Source organism: Carex rostrata, chromosome 26 (assembly GCF_964058835.1).
Source record: "Carex rostrata chromosome 26, lpCarRost1.2, whole genome shotgun sequence".
NCBI lineage: Eukaryota > Viridiplantae > Streptophyta > Magnoliopsida > Poales > Cyperaceae > Carex > Carex rostrata.
Genome location: NC_135943.1, coordinates 1136493 through 1157081, shown reverse-complemented (window position 1 = coordinate 1157081; position 20589 = coordinate 1136493). Strand labels below are relative to the sequence as shown.

General features: G+C 35.1%; 1 pseudogene; it reads left to right on the top strand.

Moving 5' to 3' along the window:
* Positions 1-3775: 3775 nt before the first annotated feature.
* LOC144544456 (secreted RxLR effector protein 161 pseudogene) lies at positions 3776-4543 on the top strand (annotated as a pseudogene).
* The last annotated feature ends 16046 nt before the right edge of the window (positions 4544-20589 follow it).

Here is a 20589-nt window from a genome sequence, read left to right as displayed (position 1 = left end):
AGAGGATCAGATCTAAGTCGAATCGATGGAGAAGATAGTGGCGAAGATGGGAGAGGAAGACCTCAAGGTGTTTCTGGACTTCATGAAGTTGGCGAGAGGCGAGGGATCGGCACAACCACAGCCGATGAAGCTGGATCTCCCTCTTATGGAGTTAAAACTTGATGGGCCAGCCACGTATCTGAGCTGGTCTCGTCGGGTTAGGAGGGCTCTTTCTGGACGGGACCTTGAGGGATATCTCATGGGTGAGAAGGAGGAACCGGGGAAGACCTCTCCCAGGTACAAAGAGTGGAAGACGACTCATAGCCTGTTGCACACTTGGCTCCTAAACTCGATGGTTGCATCTATTGCTGTCACGGTGGATGGCATAGAGACTGTGAGTGGTGTCTGGGGGAAGTTGCAGAGGATCTATGCGGGAGTCGACAACAACATGCGGGTGTTCCAGATCGAGAGAGAGATAGAGGCGGTGGTGCAGAAAGAGAGGTCAATCCAGGAGTATGCCGCAGAACTGGAGCGTCTGTGGGCAGACTATGATCACTTCTCACCACCAGCATGTTGCAAGGACCCCGAGTGCAAGAAGGGAGATGAGAGAGTCCAGAGGAGGACTATGCACTTTCTGAGGGGGTTGAACCCGGCATTTGAGCCGAGGTGTGCCGTGCTACTTGCTCAGCCGAAGATCCCCTCACTGGATGAGGCGATCTCGGCAATGATACAGGAGGAGAGCCGGATCGGGTTGCAGACTGGAGCAGGAGGGCTTCCGCAGGCGAAGTCAGCTCTAGCGACTCCTAGCTGGGGCAACACCGGGTCTAGAGGAGAGACTCGTGCATGCTTCAACTGCGAAGAGGTAGGCCACCTCAAGTCAGCTTGTACCAAGCCACCAAAGAACAAGAACCCAGGTGGTCGTGGCCAGCCTGGAGGTCGCGGTCAAGGCGGTGGGGGTAGGAGAGGTGGTGGTCGGGGAGGCTACCGGGCTCATGCTATTGCTGGTGAGGATGAGGATGAGGGATCTGTACCTAATGGTGGCTTCTCAGAGGAGGATCGAGCATTGTTGGAGGTGCTTCAGAGGAAGCAAAGGGCAGCAGAGATGGTAGATGGTGCATCCACCTCTGTCACAGGTACTGGTTATGCCGCAGCTGTCACAGGTATGTGTGATTCACTTGCTCTTGCCTCCTTTCCCACCACTAGCACATCGGAGTGGATCATTGATTCCGGGGCATCCGGGCATGTGACGGGGGCTGCTAGAGAGTTCTCTTCCTATACTCGCCTAGCAGTTCCGTTGAACATCAAAACAGCCGATGGTACAGACCAGCCCATTGTCGGTAAGGGTACAGTGAGATGTACCAATACCGTGACCTTGTCCAATGTTTTGCATGCTCCATCTTTTCCTGTAAATCTCTTGTCTATAAGTGCTATTATCCTCCAACTAAATTGTGTTGTCCTTTTTGATGTTCCAAAGGTGATCTTCCGAGAGAAGAGGACGGGCCGAACTCTTGGGACTGGGACTTTGCGTAGAGGCTTGTGGTACATGGATAGGAAGGGAATGGACTCAGCCCTTTCTTCCATAGTTGAGAGATCTGGAGGAGATGGGAGTAGTGTGGAGAACTCGTTGTTGCTTCACCACAGACGTTTGGGTCATCCTTCTTTTAGTCTTTTGAGTCGTTTGTATCCCTCTTTATTTGAAAAGGCTAATAAGGATAAACTCTTTTGTGATGCTTGTGAGTTGGGCAAGCACACCAGGAGCTCGTATGTTAGTTCTGGTAGTAGGAGCTCTTGTATTTTTGATTTAGTGCATTCTGATGTATGGGGCCCTTGTCCTACAACAACTTTCAATGGATTTCGATATTTTGTGTCTTTTATTGATTGTTGTTCTCGTGTTACTTGGCTTTATCTGATGAAAAACAAGAGTGATGTGTTTGAGTGCTTTAAAGACTTCCACAAAGGGGTTCAGACTCAATATGGGGCAGTAGTGAAAGCGTTGAGATCTGACAATGGGACAGAGTACACCAACAAGGCGTTTGGAGAGTATCTGTCATCCCAGGGCATTCAGCATCAAACCACTTGTCCATATACACCAGAGCAGAATGGGGTAGCAGAGAGGAAGAATCGTCATCTCCTTGAGGTAGCTCGGAGTATGATGATTGCAATGAATGTCCCGAAGTACTTGTGGGGGCAAGCGGTCTTGACAGCGGCCTTTTTGATCAATAGGATGCCCTCACGAGTATTGGAGTGGAAGTCCCCATTTCAGGTATGGAAAGGCACAAAGGGAGACATTCTTCCTTTGAGGACCTTTGGATGTGTGTGTTTCGTGCAGGACAACAGACCGGGTGTGGGCAAACTGGATCCGAGAGCGATCAAGTGCGTCTTTGTGGGTTACTCAGCCACCCAAAAGGGATATGTTTGTTGGAGCCCAGTTGAGAGGAGGATATTCGTTAGCATGGATGTCACGTTTCGAGAGTATGTACCATATTACTCTTCTGGAGTGTCCTCACCCTTTGGGGACTCGCTCGATACTGGAGGTATGCGGCGAGAGGGGGAGAATAGCAGTAGCGATGCGTTGAGGATGGTGAGTGTTGGAGATGTTCCTTGCACGCTTGAGTCGGCTGTGGAGTCGATTGTTTTGCCGGTTGAGTCGGCTGTTTTGCCGGATCAGGGTGGTGAGACTCAGGCTCAGGGGGAGCTGAGAGTGTATATGAGGAGGAGAAAGGAGACTGCGGAAATCGTGCCTGTGCCTACTGAGTCACCTGTCCCAAGTCCCTTGTCCTTGCCTGCCTCGACTTCGGAGACACCTTCACCATCCACCACAGACCCAGATTACTCAGGTGATATGATTCCTCTCTCTACTCCTCCCACTCCCCTATCGGTAAGGCGGACTGCTCGCAGCAATGCGGGGGTCCCACCTGATCGATTTGGGTTCCCACATGACCATGACATTGCTCACTTTGTCTCTTCCTCTCACATATCACCTAGACACGGAGCATTCATTGCATCTTTGGACAATGTCTCTATCCCTAAGTGTTGGCAGGTTGCTAAGGAGGATCCTAAGTGGAAAGCGGCCATGCTCGAAGAACTTGAGGCTCTTGCGAAGAACAAAACCTGGCAGCTTGTGTCACTACCACCTGGCAAGAAGGCAGTTGGATGCAAGTGGGTTTTCACCGCGAAGCAAAACCCAGAGGGTCGGGTTGAGCGCTACAAGGCCAGGTTGGTGGCGAAAGGGTACAGTCAAACCTACGGCATCGACTATGATGAGACATTCGCACCCGTAGCCAAGATGAGCACCGTCAGGACTCTGGTTTCCCTAGCCGCGAATGAGGGGTGGAAACTACACCAACTCGACGTGAAGAATGCGTTTCTTCATGGTGACTTGTTGGAGGAGGTGTACATGGAGATTCCACCGGGCTTCAGCACAAACCGGACGACTGGTAAGGTTTGTAGGCTCAAGAAATCTCTATATGGGCTAAAGCAATCTCCTCGAGCTTGGTTTGATAGGTTCAGGAAGGCTATGGTTGGCATGGAGTATCAGCAGATCAATGCCGACCATACTGTGTTCTTTCGACGAGTTGGAGGCCATATCACGATGCTTGCCGTGTATGTGGACGACATGATTATCACGGGCGATGATGAGAATGAGATTGCTAGGCTAAAGGTGAGATTGGGGAAAGAGTTCGAGGTGAAAGACCTGGGACATCTGAGATACTTTCTTGGGATTGAGGTGGCTCGTGGACCAAAGGGGATTGTCCTGTCTCAACGGAAGTATGTGCTGGATTTGCTAAAGGAAACAGGTATGCTAGGGTGCAAGCCTGCAGCGACACCGATCGACCAGAGGTTCAAAGTGAGTGCTGAGGTTGGAGAATCAGTCGATCATGACAGATACCAGAGACTGGTAGGTAGGTTGATCTATCTGAGTCACACGCGCCCCGATATCTCTTTTGCAGTGAGCGTAGTGAGTCGCTACATGCATGACCCAAGGAAGGGTCATATGGACGCGGTGTACCAGATCCTACGGTATTTGAAGAGTTCTCCTGGAAAAGGGCTGATTTTCAGGAAGAATGGCCATATAAATATTGAGGGCTACTGTGACTCTGATTGGGCTAGCTGTGCCGATGATAGGAGATCCACCTCAGGTTACTGCATATTTGTTGGAGGCAACTTGGTCTCATGGAAGAGCAAGAAGCAGTCTGTGGTGGCAAGATCAACAGCAGAGGCAGAATACAGAGCGATGGCTTTAGGAGTTGCAGAATTGTTGTGGCTGAAAAGCATGTTAGTGGAGCTGAAGCTGGACCGAGGAATCACGATGAAGTTGTGGTGCGACAACAAGTCAGCCATCAGCATTGCGAACAACCCTGTGCAACATGATAGGACCAAGCATATTGAGATCGACAGGTTCTTTATCAAGGAGAAGTTGAACAACGGGCTACTAGAGTTGAGCCATGTTCCAACTGGAGGCCAGACGGCAGATTGTCTGACTAAGGGTCTTAGTTCGATAGATCTAGCTAGAGGATGTGACAAGATGGGTTTAGTGGATATCTTTTGCCCATCTTGAGGGGGAGTGTTGGTACTATTTGTATGTTTTATATTAGTATTATTGTTAGGGTTCTTTTGGTAAAAGAGATATTATAGAAAGATGAGGGACTAAATAGAATATTGTAAGCTCTATGTAAGCCCAAGAAGTTCTTGAATAAAAGATCAATTCAATTTGGCTCAAAACAACTTTTTCTTTGAACAAAATAACCCATTAATTACAGATAGATTTCTAAACGTTTTGAAGTACTCTGTGATTAATTTAATTCGTTTTTTTAAAAAGAAAATCTGTCACCTTTGTTCAAAAAGAAAAGAAAAAGAAGAATACACATCATAATATAATAGGATCAAAGCAATTCAGTGGTGTAATAGCTAGGATCAAAATTAATTCAAAGGGGAGGCAAAAAATATAACAACTTGAAAAGTAATATATATAAGAGAAGTACCTTGATTTGAAATCAAAAGCTAAACTGGCCTTTTTGCTTGGGAGAATTGAACGTCGGATGAAATCGCTCAAGTTGGGAACAAAACTCGAGCAGAAATTGAATTTTTTGGACGAAATAGAAGAATAAGAGGAGGAGGAGAAGGAGCGATGGAAAGAGGAAATATGAAATAGCTTGGGAGGAAAATATTAGTGCGAATGAAAATTAGTGATTCCCGCCGAGCGGTAATATAGAAAATTCACACTTATGGTGGTCAGCATGATAGCCATCAATGAGGGAATCCGGATGGCAGGGAATAAGAGATTACCATTTTTATTCCCTTGTCAATTTCACTAAGCATGGCAATAAAAATGTATGGCATTGAAATGCCTCGGAATTACCTTCTAAAAGCACCCAACCAAACGCTGCCTACAAAACATACTCAAAGATGCCTAATGTCACGACCCCACCGTCGGACCAGGAGTCGCGACAAAAGAAGCACCCTCGCATCCATTCTTCGTCCTGTCAACTTATGTTGCAAACAAAAACAGACAGAAAACAATATGGAGTCAGCTACAAAGCTTAGTAACCAGTTATTTAACAACACGCTTCTCTATAATTGGTTTAATTAAACAACCATTCAAACAGACTGGATTAATCCACACAATTTCAAATAAAATTATGTCTGCATATTTAATCGAAATAGCACCTAGATCTGGGTTATCAGTAAAACAAGTCACACAATATACATATCATTTTCTTTCACACAATCATATCATTTCTCAAATTCTCAGAACACACGATAATATCATTTCACAAAGGAGCCGGAGTGCTATTTTGAGCTAAGCTTCTGCAATATTAATCGGTGAGAAAAAAATTTCTCATCAAATACCTATTCTACCTTCTATTCTCTCTTCATTATCAATCTCAATTAATTCAAAGTTAACAAAGGAAACAATTAATAAAGAAAATAACTTCCCACAGGAAAACGAATATGTTTCGATCCTCCATCTCTCTCCTTCTCCAATAAAATATATAATTCAGTCTCAATAAAATGAAACTTTTGTTCAAATTTTCTAGAATGACTCTTAGTAAATGCATATATGCTAATCACTTTACACAATATCAGTGAAGGATTATCTCATTTATATTAGAAACTAATACAAAGTACACAGAGAAGAGAAATTGAATTGTAATTCTTATTGTATTTCATATATTGTCAGTTTACATCACAATTTATCGATGAAACAGATCAGATTACTTGAGAGCTTCATTCAAGATGGAAACACAAACACAAAAGTACGGTCTAGATGATGGAAGTGGTACTATGGTACAATTCATACATGGAAAATAACTGAGAAGACCTTGGCATGTCTACTGGTAAACAATAAAATCGGTACTGGTAGAGTACATGCCCAGTACTGATACTGGTACACTTTGCATAAGATGCTAGTAAGCAACATGTTGCAATGGTATTGAAAGATTGGTACACAATATGTGCAGGAGGCACATTGACATTCTTCTGTTTAAAATTACAGTTTTTATTTTTATTTTTATAGGGACTTTTCTGATTATTTTCTGTATCATTTTTTTCTTACTTTCAGGTCAAATGTATTGGGCAGTTGAATTTTAAAGTAGATACAAACTTTGTAACTACAAATTCATCAATCAAATGTGGGCAAGATCCATAATTTTTTCTCAAAAAAACTACCCTTCTTTGTGTACTTTGTATTAGCATATATATTTACTAAGAGTCATTCTAGAAAATTTGAACAAAAGTTTTGTTTCATTTGGGACTAAATTATATATTTTATTGGAGAAGGAAAGAGATGAGGGATCGAAATAGATTTCTTTTCTTGTGGAATGGGAAGTTATTTTCTTTATTAATTGTTTCCTTTGTTAACTTTGAATTAATTGAGATTGATAATAAAGAGAGAGAATAGAAGGGTACAATAGATATTTTGTGAGAATTTTTTTCTCATTGTTCAATATTGTAAAAGCTTAGCTCAAACTAGAATTTTTTTTATAAACCATAATTAATAAATCAAAATTTACGGAACCAATACGATTACTTTTTTTTTTCAAAAACCACAAAGACCGAATTGACAATTCGGTCTTGAAATTGAGCTTTTTTTCAGATCGAAATGGCCATTCGGTCTCCTCAAATTTTCATCAATTTCTGTCGCTGCGCCACAGAAGATCCAAGTCCACTGACAGAAGCCCCAGAGCGAATGGCACATTCGGTCTTGGTTTTTTTTTACTGCCCCGGATCTGGTGCAAGCTGGGAGGCACAGGACCAAAGTATAAACTCATTTATTCATGATATATATATATCTAAACTCATTTATAATTGCTTGAACAAGCTTTTACTAATTATTGTTATTTCTAACAAAGTATCTAAATATGACATTTTTAATCATTTATGGATAAGATGAATATTTCCTTAAAACATAATTACATATTTATATACAATATATTTAAGGTTGGATATTCGTTAGTTGTGCAAATAATTCTGAAAGTATTCCCTAGAACGACATAACAACATTCTTCATGTTTCCTTTTTATTTTAAAAAAAAATATTTTGTATTGTATTTTTACAGTATGCGTGTTTACAATACTTGATCTACTACAATCTAAAACTTGTAGAATTCATATCCCCTATAGATTAATAATTTTTTCTGTTTAGATGATTGGAGAGGATCCGATCTGCCTACACTGGAATAAGATCAACATCCACATATGTCCAAATTAATGAAACAATAGTAGGTCTTGTTATTTTTATCTGCATGTGACCAAAGTGGTTGATAAAATATTCTCCCCACACCTGTTACGTGAATCCATGTAGCAAAGCATGTAGACCGAATTGGAAAAAAAATACATGCAGACTGAATTATAAATTCGGTCTGTAGAAAAATAGATGGCTGCACAGAGACTGCACGGGTTTTGTGTGAAAAATGAAAAAATGGAGGAGACCGAATGGCCATTTCAGTATGAGAAAAAGCTTAATTTTAACACTAAATTGCTAATTCGGTCTTTGTGGTTTTTGAAAAAAAAAAGTAATCATGTTGGTTCCGTAAATTTTGATTTATTAATTATGGTTTATAAAAAAATTCCTCAAACTAGCACTCCCCTTTCATAAATCAAATTCGAACCACAGATCCGCTATCTCGTTAAATATATATCATAATCTAATATCCAATTCAAAATTCAATTCAACCAAACAAAACGAAAACACAGATTATAGAGAAGTCCGGTTACCTGATAGCGATCCATCCAGAAATTCAAATCGAACCGCAATAACGGTTCAGAATCAACATGACGTAGGTGAAATTCCAATCAGACAACAAATCAAATATCATAATTTTGTATCAAAATATTTCTTTTGATTTTCCAATTTCCTTCTCATTTCTCTTTTTTTTTACTCGATTGAATTTACAGAGGGACAGAGATAATTCTTCTGTGGGGTTAGTATGGCGGTAGCGAATTTACCATGAATAAGGCACGTGGCATCTATTGCCACATTAGCTTCATTTTTTTTTTACTTTTAGTTTTGCAGATTAAACCTTATAATGTCTAAATATTACATATAGATCCAAAATAAATTTAGAAAGATAGTTAAATTACCAGATGTTACAATTCTCTTCACCTTAAAAAAAATTTTGTCCACAAAATTCAAATGGGTGATATTCAAATCAAATGAAACATATCAAACAACAATCAAATCGAATTTATTAAGTATAGATTAATCAAAAATACATAATCAATTTATATCATATCAATATTTGATATAAGGTTTTTTTTTTATTATTTGCAATTCTTTGAAAATCTATAATATTAGAAATCATACGGATAAAAGATGTAATATTCAAGTATCACAAATATTAGATATTATGAAAGTGATAATCAAACGGGATTTACTCAAAATTTTCAGATCGATATCATGAATCAGATATACCAAAATTCAGATCGGATATAAATAACAAATGAAACTTGAACTCAAACATAGTCTGAGGAACGAATGCTCTGATACTAAAATTGTCACGACCCCACTGTCGGACCAGGAGTTGCGACAAGAGAAGCACCCTTGCATCCATCCTTCATCCTGTCAACCTACGTCGCAAACAAAAACAGACAAAAAAACAATATGGAATCAGCTACAGAGCTCAGTAACCGGTTATTTAATGACGCGCTTCTATATAACTGGCTTAATTAAACAACCATTCAAACAGACTAGATTAATCCACACAATTTCAAATAAAATTATTTTGCATATTTAACTGAAAATAGCACCTGGGTCTGGGTTATCAGTAAAACAAGTCACACAGTATCCATATCATTTCTCAAATTCTCAGAACACACGATAATATCATTTCACAAATTAAATTCGAACCACAGACCGACTATCTCGTTAAATATGCATCACAATCCAATATCCAATTAAATCATCCAATTCAAAATTTAATTCAACCAAACAAAATGAAAATACAGATTATAGAGAAGTCCAGTTATCTGATAGCGATCCATCCAGAAATTCAAATCGAACAACAATAACGGTTCAGAATCAACACGACGTAGGTGAAATTCCAATCAGACAACAAATCGAATATCATAATTTTGTATCAAAATATTTCTTTTGATTTTCCAATTTCCTTCTCATTTCTCTTTTTTTTACTCAATTGAATTTACAGAGGGACAGATATTCTTCTATGGGGTTAGTATGGCGTTAGGGAATTTACCATGAATAAGGCACGTGGCATCTATTGCCACATCAGCTTCATTTGTTTTTTTTTTTTTACTTTTAGTTTTGCAAATTAAACCTTATAATGTCTAAATATTATATGTAGATCCAAAATAAATTTAGAAAGATAGTTAAATTACCGGATGTTACACCTAACCAGTCTCTCAATTCATAGTATGGAGGGGACCACTCAATTTGGTTCGGCGGAATCCGAAATCTTTTGCAATAAAGTTACCATTTTAATATCAAATAAATATAGTTATGAATTACTCGGCAGTCGTCATGACGTGTTAACTAGATTTCATAATTGCAACACTATTTAACTAGATTGACGATAATCATTCAACATATATAAACGAACACTTTTGATGGAAGGTGTGCCCACTGTCTCAATTATTTCAACGTTCAACTAAGAAAATCATTAATATATATATATATATATATATATATATATATATATATATATATATATATATATATAGAGTTAGGCTGGGGTGCTATGGATAGCATAGAGGCCTCTATGCTACGGCTCAATATTCGAGTTTTCAAAATCCAAACGGTCGATCCGAACCGTTCATCTTATTCTCCATATTAATATTTGCTTGGAGACCAAATTTTACATTTTTCTGAATTATTTTACTATTTATTAAGTATTTTACAAAATTGTTGATCCAACGGTGGCTGCACAAAACAGTAAAACCGTTGGATTAGCGATTTTCAAAGTGGATTAATAAATAGTAAAAAAATTCAGAAAATTATAAAATTTGGTCTCCAAGCAGATATTAATATGGAGAATAAGATGAACGGTTCGGATCGACCGTTTGGATTTTGAAAACTCGAATATTGAGCCGTAGCACGGGAGGCCACTATGCTATCCATAGCACCCCAGCCTAACTCTCTCTCTATATATATATATATATATATGAGTAGAACTAGGGTGCTCTTAAGCTCACCAAAGTTTTGGTGAGCTTAACTCTAAAACTCATAAAATCAATTTCAAATGATGAATCCGAACCGTTGAAATCCGCCTACCTTACGTGTGATGCATCTACATATGAAATTTTTAAACATTTGAATTAATTTAGTATAAAGTCAAGCGGTCAAAATTAGAAGGTTAATAAATTAATTTTAGTGCATTCATTTTTGAACGTTTTTTGACCGCTTGACTTTATACTAAATTAATTCGAATGTTTAAAAATTTCACATGTAGATGCATCACACGTAAGGTATGCGGGTTTCAACGGTTCGGATTCGTCATTTGAAATCGATTTGATAAGTTTTAGAGTTAAGCTCACCAAAGTTTTGGTGAGCTTAAGAGCACCATAGTTCTACTCTATATATATATATATATATTCATATTTAATAAAGAAATATTTTTGTATTATTTATTAATTAATTAATTGAAACAAATAGTTATTAAAACTTTATGGAGAATCATTGTTATTGTATGTTTGTTAAATTATATATAAAAAATCATTTAAAAGCTTTGTGTACGTTTTCCAGATTCATAGATATGCAAACTAAACAACTTGTCTTTGATCTAGTAGCAAGGACATATGGCTCTCATGTGAGAGGTCATGGATTTGAAACCCACAAAGTGGAGAAATCTTTTATAATATACATAAGAGTTTAAAAGTGTGTTGGTGGCTTGACTTTCAACCCATGATTTAAAAAAAAATATAGATATTCAAACTGAACAATGTTGTAATTGGTTATATCCTTTTTCAAATAATAATTTGATTTTTCTAATTATATATTCATCAGTACTAACTTAGTTATACTATTAGAAATAAGTTTGTATGAAATTTTGTATTTTTTATATTTGCCAATTCTGAAATCAAATAGTACATCATAAAGTTATTGTATATAGATGTTTGTTGTTTTAAATTTAAGAATTAAAAATTATTTGATTGCGGTTGATCGCACAGGTTGAATAATATTTAGAATAAGTCCGAAAATATTTTGAGCCTGGACTTTGAAGTGCAATCATATTTTCTTAACTTATCTTAATTAGAAATAGAGCATGTATTCAACCATTTGAATTAGAACATTTTGTAGGTTATTTGAGTTCGGATTACAAACTTTCATAAACATTTTAGTTCTAACAAAGTTTTAAATCACTGGCATTTATAAAATGGAAATGGTCTAATTTTGATCAGATTCTATAGGGAGGATCAGCTGGAGCCTTCACTTCATAACTTATATAGAGTAGAACTAGGGTGCTCTTAAGTTCACCAAGCATTTTGGTGAACTCAAGTCTAAAATCTGTCAAATTGATTTTAAATGACGAATTCGAACAGTTGAAATCCGCATAACTTACGAGTGATGCGTCTACGTGTAAAAATTTTAACATTCGAATTAATTTAGTATAAGTTAAGCGGTCAAAAAACATTCAAAAAATAAATACATTAAAATTAATTTATTAACCTTCTAATTTTAACCTATAGACTTTATAAATTATTTGTTTTGTTCTTTCTAGAAGTTCGGCGCATGCTTCTATTATTTATATTTAATCCCTTTTTTTCAACTTTTGCTTATTGTATCTATGATCGAAGCACTCGATCTGTTTCAATTGGGATGTGATATTTAAATTGTCATTTATAGGGTCAAAGTCAAAACTATAGAAAGTTGGCATTGTCCATAAAATGACAATTGATATTGTCTATAAAGTGAAATTCTAATTAAAAAATTGAATAATTATTTTAGTACCCTCGCTACAGTACCTGGACAGTACCCGCACTACAGTACTCGTACTACAATACCCGCATTTAGAGAAATAATGTATTATGATCCCCACTAATTTTATAGTCTTAACTAATTATTATTCTTAAATCTCAGCAATATCATTTCTCTATGGTTCTCACTAATTATATAGTTTTCTTTTTACAATCCCCGTACTCATTCTCGCGTCAACTTTTCTCTAACAAAAATAGTTGACTTCATAGGAATAAATACTTCAATACATAAATATAAATACTTTAAGTACTTAGATATTAATACTTTCAGTGTCATATGTAAAAAATACTTAGATATGTATACATTCGTAGTTATAAATATATATTTGAGAAGATAAGATATTAACACTTAAAAAAAATATTAATACTTTGATGCATGACTTGTTATGGTAATCACTTTTCGAGTTCTCTAATCATCTCTGCATCAGCCTTCCTCTAACAAAAATAGTTGACCTCATACGTATAAATACTTCAGTGTATAAGTATAAATACTTTCAATACTTAGATATTAATATTTTTAGTGTTATATGTAAAAAATATTTGCAAGTATAGGTATAAATACTTGTACGGTGAGATATAAATACTTGCGTGACAATGAGTCTGAAAGTACGTCATCATGGATCTCATTTAAAAAAAAAATTGCATAGATATTAATAATATGAAAAAAAAAATTGTGGAGATTTTGCAGTCCCTGCAGGAAGTTATCTTTTTGCATTTAATTTTCAGTGACCCCCCCGTGGGTACAGTGCTGCAGGTACTATTATTTTCGCACTACAGTACCCGCACAATAAATAATTGTTCACCTCATAGCTATAAATACTTCCGTACATAGGTATAAATACTTCTATGCATAGATATTAATACTTTAGGAAAAAAAATTCGAATTGTAGAATTTTTGTGATCCCTACAAAAAGTTATTTTTTCACATTTAATTTTCAGTGGTCCCCTGCGGGTACAGTGCGGGTCTATTCTTTCATTCTTTCCCAACACAACTTACGAAAATTGTCTAGAATGAGAAATAAATTAAGTTTTTTGTTATGTACATTTATATATAGGCTTAATTCTAAATTTCTAACTGCTTGTTTTTCTTTAGTAAAGCTTGTACATAGCAATAATCTATACAACAAATGTTATGACAAAAAAATCAATAACAATTGAATATATTCAATGGAAGTTATTATCCTCCCTACATCTAGGATTTATTGTTAAATAAAGGTCGACATATTAACACTACTCATCTTTTTAGCAACACAACAGTAAAAATAAATATATAAATGCATATCAATTTTAATCCTCTTTAGATATCTTTTCATCTGCAATAAATCTTCATAATGTAATTAATGTTGTGTGATTATTTTATTTTCATAATTGCAAGATGATTTTTATTTTTTTGCAATAAATAAACATGCAAATTTTGGACCAACTCAATCCTGGGCATTGCGCATCTTACGAGACAGATAAGGAATTATGCTTGATTGTATACTTAAATGGATTCGCATTCAATTTATAAGGTATGGATTAAAATTCATAGAAATACAGCTAAATAATGTACAAACTTACACTATTTTTGGTGACATCCAATTACACCTTACATTTGTAAAGTTTTTAAAGTTCAAGCAGTCGATCCAAACCGTTCAACATGATTGATATATTAAAATGTGCTTGCAGATCAATTTTTTATTTTTTTTGAATTTTTTTACTATTTATTAAATATTTTACAAAATCGTTGTTTTCAGATTATTGAATTTTTGTACTCATCTTAATAAATAAAAAAAAAATATAAAATTTGATCTGCAAGCATATTATAATATATCATATTAAACGGTTTGAATTGACTGTTTGGACTTTGAAAATGTAAAGTGTAATCCAGTGTCACAAAAAAAACGATATAAGTGATCCCTCCTCATGTATCAATTCAATTGAAGTTTCAAGCAGTCAAGTCAAGGTATCTATTCACCTTATTATTATTTTTTATAAATTTAAAACGTGACATTGCTAAGAAGAAATTTGATAATATGATACATACTTAATCTGTAATGTGAACCAACATAGCTATATTTGTTTAAATTTTATAATCTTTTCTCGAAATTTGATACTTATAATCTATATATGTTTATTTTAATTAAAATTGTTAGGAAAAAATATTAATTGATGTTTTGTTTATGTTTTTTAATTGAATATATATAGAAAATCAATCTCATAAGTAACCATCCAGGAGAAAACTTGGAAAATCAAGTTTAGCATTATTGAAGCAATTTTTATCGTACTGTTTACTTTTATTATGTTTAATCACAAGTCGATTGTCAAAAATATTCATAATAATTTGCATTCAATATGCTTTTTATGATCGAACTTTCGAAACATAGCAGGAGAATCATATCGTCGTCCTTTTTAATATTGTACCAACTTTTGACTTTGTCTTCTGTATAAACGTGCCACATAAGCAATGAATTGTTCAATACTGTCATACTGATTATCTCTATAAAATGTGTATTCCAACCTTGATTCTTGGCAAATAGGGGCCCATCCAAGAAAGCACAACTGCCATTACAAATAGCTTAAACATTCAAATATTTTCTTAAACATTCAAATCCTCATCACATATTTGAATTGCAAGCCATATATATACGCATACGCTGGTTTTGATGGAGATGTACTGGCATAGAGACATTACGTTGATGGCTATTTTGGTTGCTTCTCTTCTCTTGCTTGTGGGTTCAACCATGGCTAGAATGGACCCACAAGTTTGCACTTCAGATGGAAAATGCATTGATCCACATCATTACTAGTATTTGGGGGCGCCCAAATAGTTGGTAGTTCAATTTTGTTTTGTAGTTTCTCATTAATTCATCAGGATAACGGGAGAAATAAAAATTGTGGCGATATTTTTTTCCCTTTTTTTTCCCCTTTATGCCTGATGATATATTGAGCTGAAAATTTGTAGTTCATATACAACAGTGCTTTTGATAACTAATAACCACGTGGTATTGCTTTAGATTAATTTTGGCTGATTATTAGCTGTATGAATTTGAATTCTTTTTAATTTATAACTTATTTTTCACAAATAATTGATGTTAAAAGAACTGTTTGATTTTATCCTTTTTTAATTCCTTAAAAGTGGACTGAAAAATCTCTTAGTTAGAAACAGAAAAGCCAAACCAGCTGGTCATGATAATTTGGAACCCATTTGGTACTGTTTCTGTTTTTCTGTTCATCGTTTTAACAGAACAGAAAAAAATTTCTGTATTTTTTTTAAAAAACCTTTCTGTATTTGTTTTTGAAAAACAGAAAACTTTTTTTTCTTGTTTCGATTTCTAAAATAAAACTTTTTATATGAAATGCAAGACACCATCACTACTCAATAACTAGCTTATATCGAAACAAATACAAATATATTATACTGTATTCTAAACTTCAGTACGTAGAATAATCATTCATACAATGATAATTGCTAATAAAAATAGTTAAAAAGAAGCGAAAAAATGACATTCATATCGTTTTCTATTATTTTGGTATTCACTCATATTTTATTGGTGAATAATGAGATGGATTCAGCTACATATGATATGCACTGATATATCATTTTTTTTTTTTGAAAAGTAGTGGTATTGACCACCGATTTCATTGAAATCAAGAACCATAGCATATTTGATATAATACCTAAAATTGGTACCAAAATCAAATATGTCAAGTCTTTACAACCGTTCACAACATAAGCAAAAACAATTGAAAAAAAAAAACAAAACATTCTACCATGTCCACAACACAAGAAGGCAACAATTATAGAAAAACACAAAAAACATCATAACATGCATAAAACTAAGTACTACAAATCTAAAGTCTTCATCCTCGTCCTCGACGCGAAACATTAGATATGGGGGGTTGCCATCCCCAGAACCCTGCACCAGGAGATCCAAAGTTTGGGTCTTGTCTGAGCTTCCGTCCTCTTCCAGCAGAAAAAGATCTAGAAGATTCTTAACATCAAAAGGTAATATAATATTTAATTTAGAGAATGAATCATCTTCTCTAGATTTATACCAAAATTGAGTCAAAGATATAATCTTAGTACCAATAACCTTAATAATAGTTCAAAGATATTGTATTCTAACCAAATAGTTCATAGAACAGTACCTCGTAATAATTCAATTAATAATCTATCTGTTAAAGGAATAGAAGCATCAATCATCCATAAATCCTCCAAAGTGTGACAATCATAACTAAAGTTATTATGAGTTGCTATCCAGTTCCATATTAAGCTAATGAAAGAACATTGAACGAAAAGATGCTCTGTACTCTTTATTTGATCACAAAACATACATTTCGTATCTCCTTGCCAATCTTTATTTACTAAGTTAACCTTAGTCAAAATCTTGTATTTTCGCACAAGCCACAAAAATATTTTAATTTTTAATGGAATATAAGATTTCCATATAGTGTTATATTCAGAATTAGACATGCTCCCATATTCTAACAATTTATAAAAGGAATGAACAGTGAAGTTATCGTCGGTGGACCATCTCCATATAATCCTATCTTCTAATTGGTCAGATAGAGTAAAGTGAAAGAATATATTTTGTAAAGCTAACCATTCATTCATATATATACCAGTTAATTGTCTTTTAAAACTAAGTTGCAAATAAGAAGTAGCAAAAGCCTCAGCCACAGACACAAATCTATTGGTAACAATTGAAAACAAATTTGGATACTGATGTTGTAGAGCATGTTCATTGTACCATCTATCTAACCAGAAAGCCGTAGACTTACCATTACCTATTTCTTTATTTAAACCTAAGTTAATCATCACATGGTCTTTTAAAATTGATCTCCAGAATGGAGAGCACACTGAAGGGCTGGTTCTACATCCATACTTACTTAAAAGAATTGATTTCCATGTACCATGAACAGAATTATCTAGAAATTTAATCCACCATTTAGCTAAAAGAGACTAATTCATTAACTTTAAATCCAATACACCCAAACTACCTTGATCTTTACTTTTGCAAACTTCCCTCCAAGCTACATATTTTTTTTCTTGTGGAATTTCCACCATGCTAAAGAAATTTGCGTCTAATTTTATCTATTTTATGCCTAATTTTAGCAGGTAATCTATACATGCATTGATATATCATAATATTAACATTTTTCTGATAATTCTACCGGTTCTTGCTTTTGGGACGCTCGCCATGGTTTATATATAAATTGAAGAGTAGAACTATGGTATTTTTTAGTTCCTTTGTGAACTCAAATTTAAAATCTATCGAATTAGCTCCAAATAATAAATCCGAACCGTTGAAACTCATCTACATTCACATTACATATTATTTTGTCCTAATAATTTATCATTTGCCCAACAACAGTTCAATTTCGCCTTCCTTCTTCTCCTCCAATTATTTGACCAATTCAAACATTTCTTCAACGTCTCTCCCAAATCAACTCGCGCCATTGCTGACAAGAAATTAAAAACATATTTTAAATGAAGTATGATCTCTGGCAATCACAGGAGGGGTTGGGTGCAATTGAACTCTCCATTTAAACTTTTCAGCCATCCGATTTGTAAGATATATCATTAAGGATTTTGAAATTTTGGAAATATGGAAATGGCCTTTTGCACATCTTCTCTCATCAATGTTTTTAATATCTAATATAATTTTATATCAATAATTTTAAAATAAACTTTTTGTTTTATGAAGTTGTTAACATTTGGATTTAACTTTTTTTTAAACTTATCAGCTATGAATTTAAGAAATTTCGAGTTAATTTCTTCTGATAGCGACTACCGACTAGTCAATTTTGTATCTGGTAGCAACTACCAGGCTGGATCTTTCAAAAAAAAAAAAAGACTAGTCAATTTTGACGAGTGACCCCAAATCAAACGTTGTAAAGATAATAATTGATTTGAATAGGGCTGGTAATAGTTACGCTCCCTACCTGCACCATGCATTTTTTTTTGGAAATTAATTGATTTGAAATCATCATATATAAATAAAAAAAATAGCAGATATAAATTTATATAGTTATATGTATAAATAAAAAATTATCATATATAAATAAATCGGTATAAAGTAGATCTTACCCATATATATATATCTTATCAAATACGGTATGAATCAAATAAACGGTTAAAAGAGTATCATTAATATCCTCAACTGCTTTCAAAAAAAAAAAAGACATCCCCAACTGCTAATGACTTCTTCATCACATTGTTGAAATCCTTTCCTCCACTCTTCATAAATTAGTTAACAATTTATTTTTACTACCCAGCATTATTTTCTGTACGTTGCTTGAGCGGTGACGCCGGTGAGAGTGAAAAAAAGTTGATTTTTCTCAGCAATTAATTGAATTGAAAGCATTATGCTTAATTGGTACTCGCAAAATCTAATTCCCTGCGGACATTGTTCCAATGGTGATTATTCCTTCAATTTTGTGAGCTTTTCATGACATATTATTTCTTTCTTTAAAATGATACGTATTCTTTCTTTCTTTAAAATGATTTGGAGTTGGGTGGTAACAAGTTGGTTCGGACCGAGCTAGATCTATCTCGTAATAGATTTATCGTGGGAACTGAAGGAGCTAGAATTAAGGAGACGAGCTAAAACTTTATCTCATAATCGGTCCGGACCACTAACGAGTTGGACCGAATTTTAAGAAAACAATAAATTTTACAAACAATTAGAACTGAGCTGAATGACATAAAATTCACACAAATTCATACAAATTCACTAACGAGCGAACTAAGTCCAACTCAAAATCACAAATTATGGACCGAGCCACTAACAAATTGGCTCGTTTTGAGCTCAGACTTATAATGATCAAACTATTACGGAACGAGAGTCACGGGTTGATCCACGAGCGATCCACAAGCTACAAGTTTTTTTGCTAGCCTTAATCTGGACAATTCAAGCATAATTCTTTGTCATCTATTAGCTGGGTTAAATAATTTTTATTCACAAAATGAAAATTTCTATAACAATTGAAGTACAACTCCTGAAGTGATTTGATTTGCCGCCAATCATTAAAATTTTTTTTATTATAAATGCATGGCATATATAGCATATGATAAATTTCCAAAAATATGAGAAATGCTGACACCGTCAGCATCAAGACAAAAATAGACACACATAACGTCTGATTTTTAAGATGAGAAACTTCATCTTCCAGAATTTTTGTGGGGGAAGTCTGGAGACGAGAGAGGAATTCTTTCATTAATTGGACGACTATTTGTTCATCTAAACAGAATGGTGGAATGGGAGGAGTAAATCTAATTTTTAGAAAGTGTGCACTTCTATTGCGATGGTGGTGGCGCCTATATTGAAGCCCCGACTCTCTATGGTCACAAACAACAATCTCTATGAACTCCATAACATCAAGACAGTTGCATAACATTTGGATGCGTGAAGGTTCCTTCTTTTGTATGCAATTACTTAAGATCAAACATTTATTTGATATGAGTACCAGTTGGAGAATTGGTAGTGGAGCTAATATCTCTTATTGGTTTGACTCTTGGACTTACCCGACAATGCAATCAATGGATGCACCAACTGCTTCCAATCGGACATGGTCTTTTGCAATACAACAAGGTATTCATGACTCTTTGGTTCGGTTCCAGGTGCAACAGAAGATTTACTGGTATGGCAATGGTCCAGCAATTGCGAATATTCAGCAAAGTCAGCATATGATGTACTGATATCAGGTGGACAAATAAATTGGAAATACACTTTTATTTGGCACCTTAAAATACCCCCAACAGTTCGTATATTCTCCTTTTTACTTCTTAGAGGCAAGCTTCTCACTCATGATGACACGCTTAGTAGGAGATTGAACTGTGAACTGCAGTGTGAGGTTTGTCAGAATTGCCAATTATAGAAACGGCTATGCACTTGTTTTTTAGATGCAGCTTTGCAAGAATTTTGAATTTTGGAGGCACTAAATTGCAAATAATAGTGCAAAGTTCTTGGTTCTTAATAAGAAGTCAGTGGGCTATGTATTTCTTTGCAGGATGCTGGGTGTTGTGGAAATGTCGTAACAGTAAAATATTTGAGGGAGTCAATTCGGACCCAAAGTTGGCTGCAGATTATGCAGTGAGGGAGACTAAATTATGGTTACAAAATTGTTGATTATTGGTTGTAATTAGATGTAAGTTTTTGGTGGTTGTTTTTTCATTACGTCGTACTCTCTGATA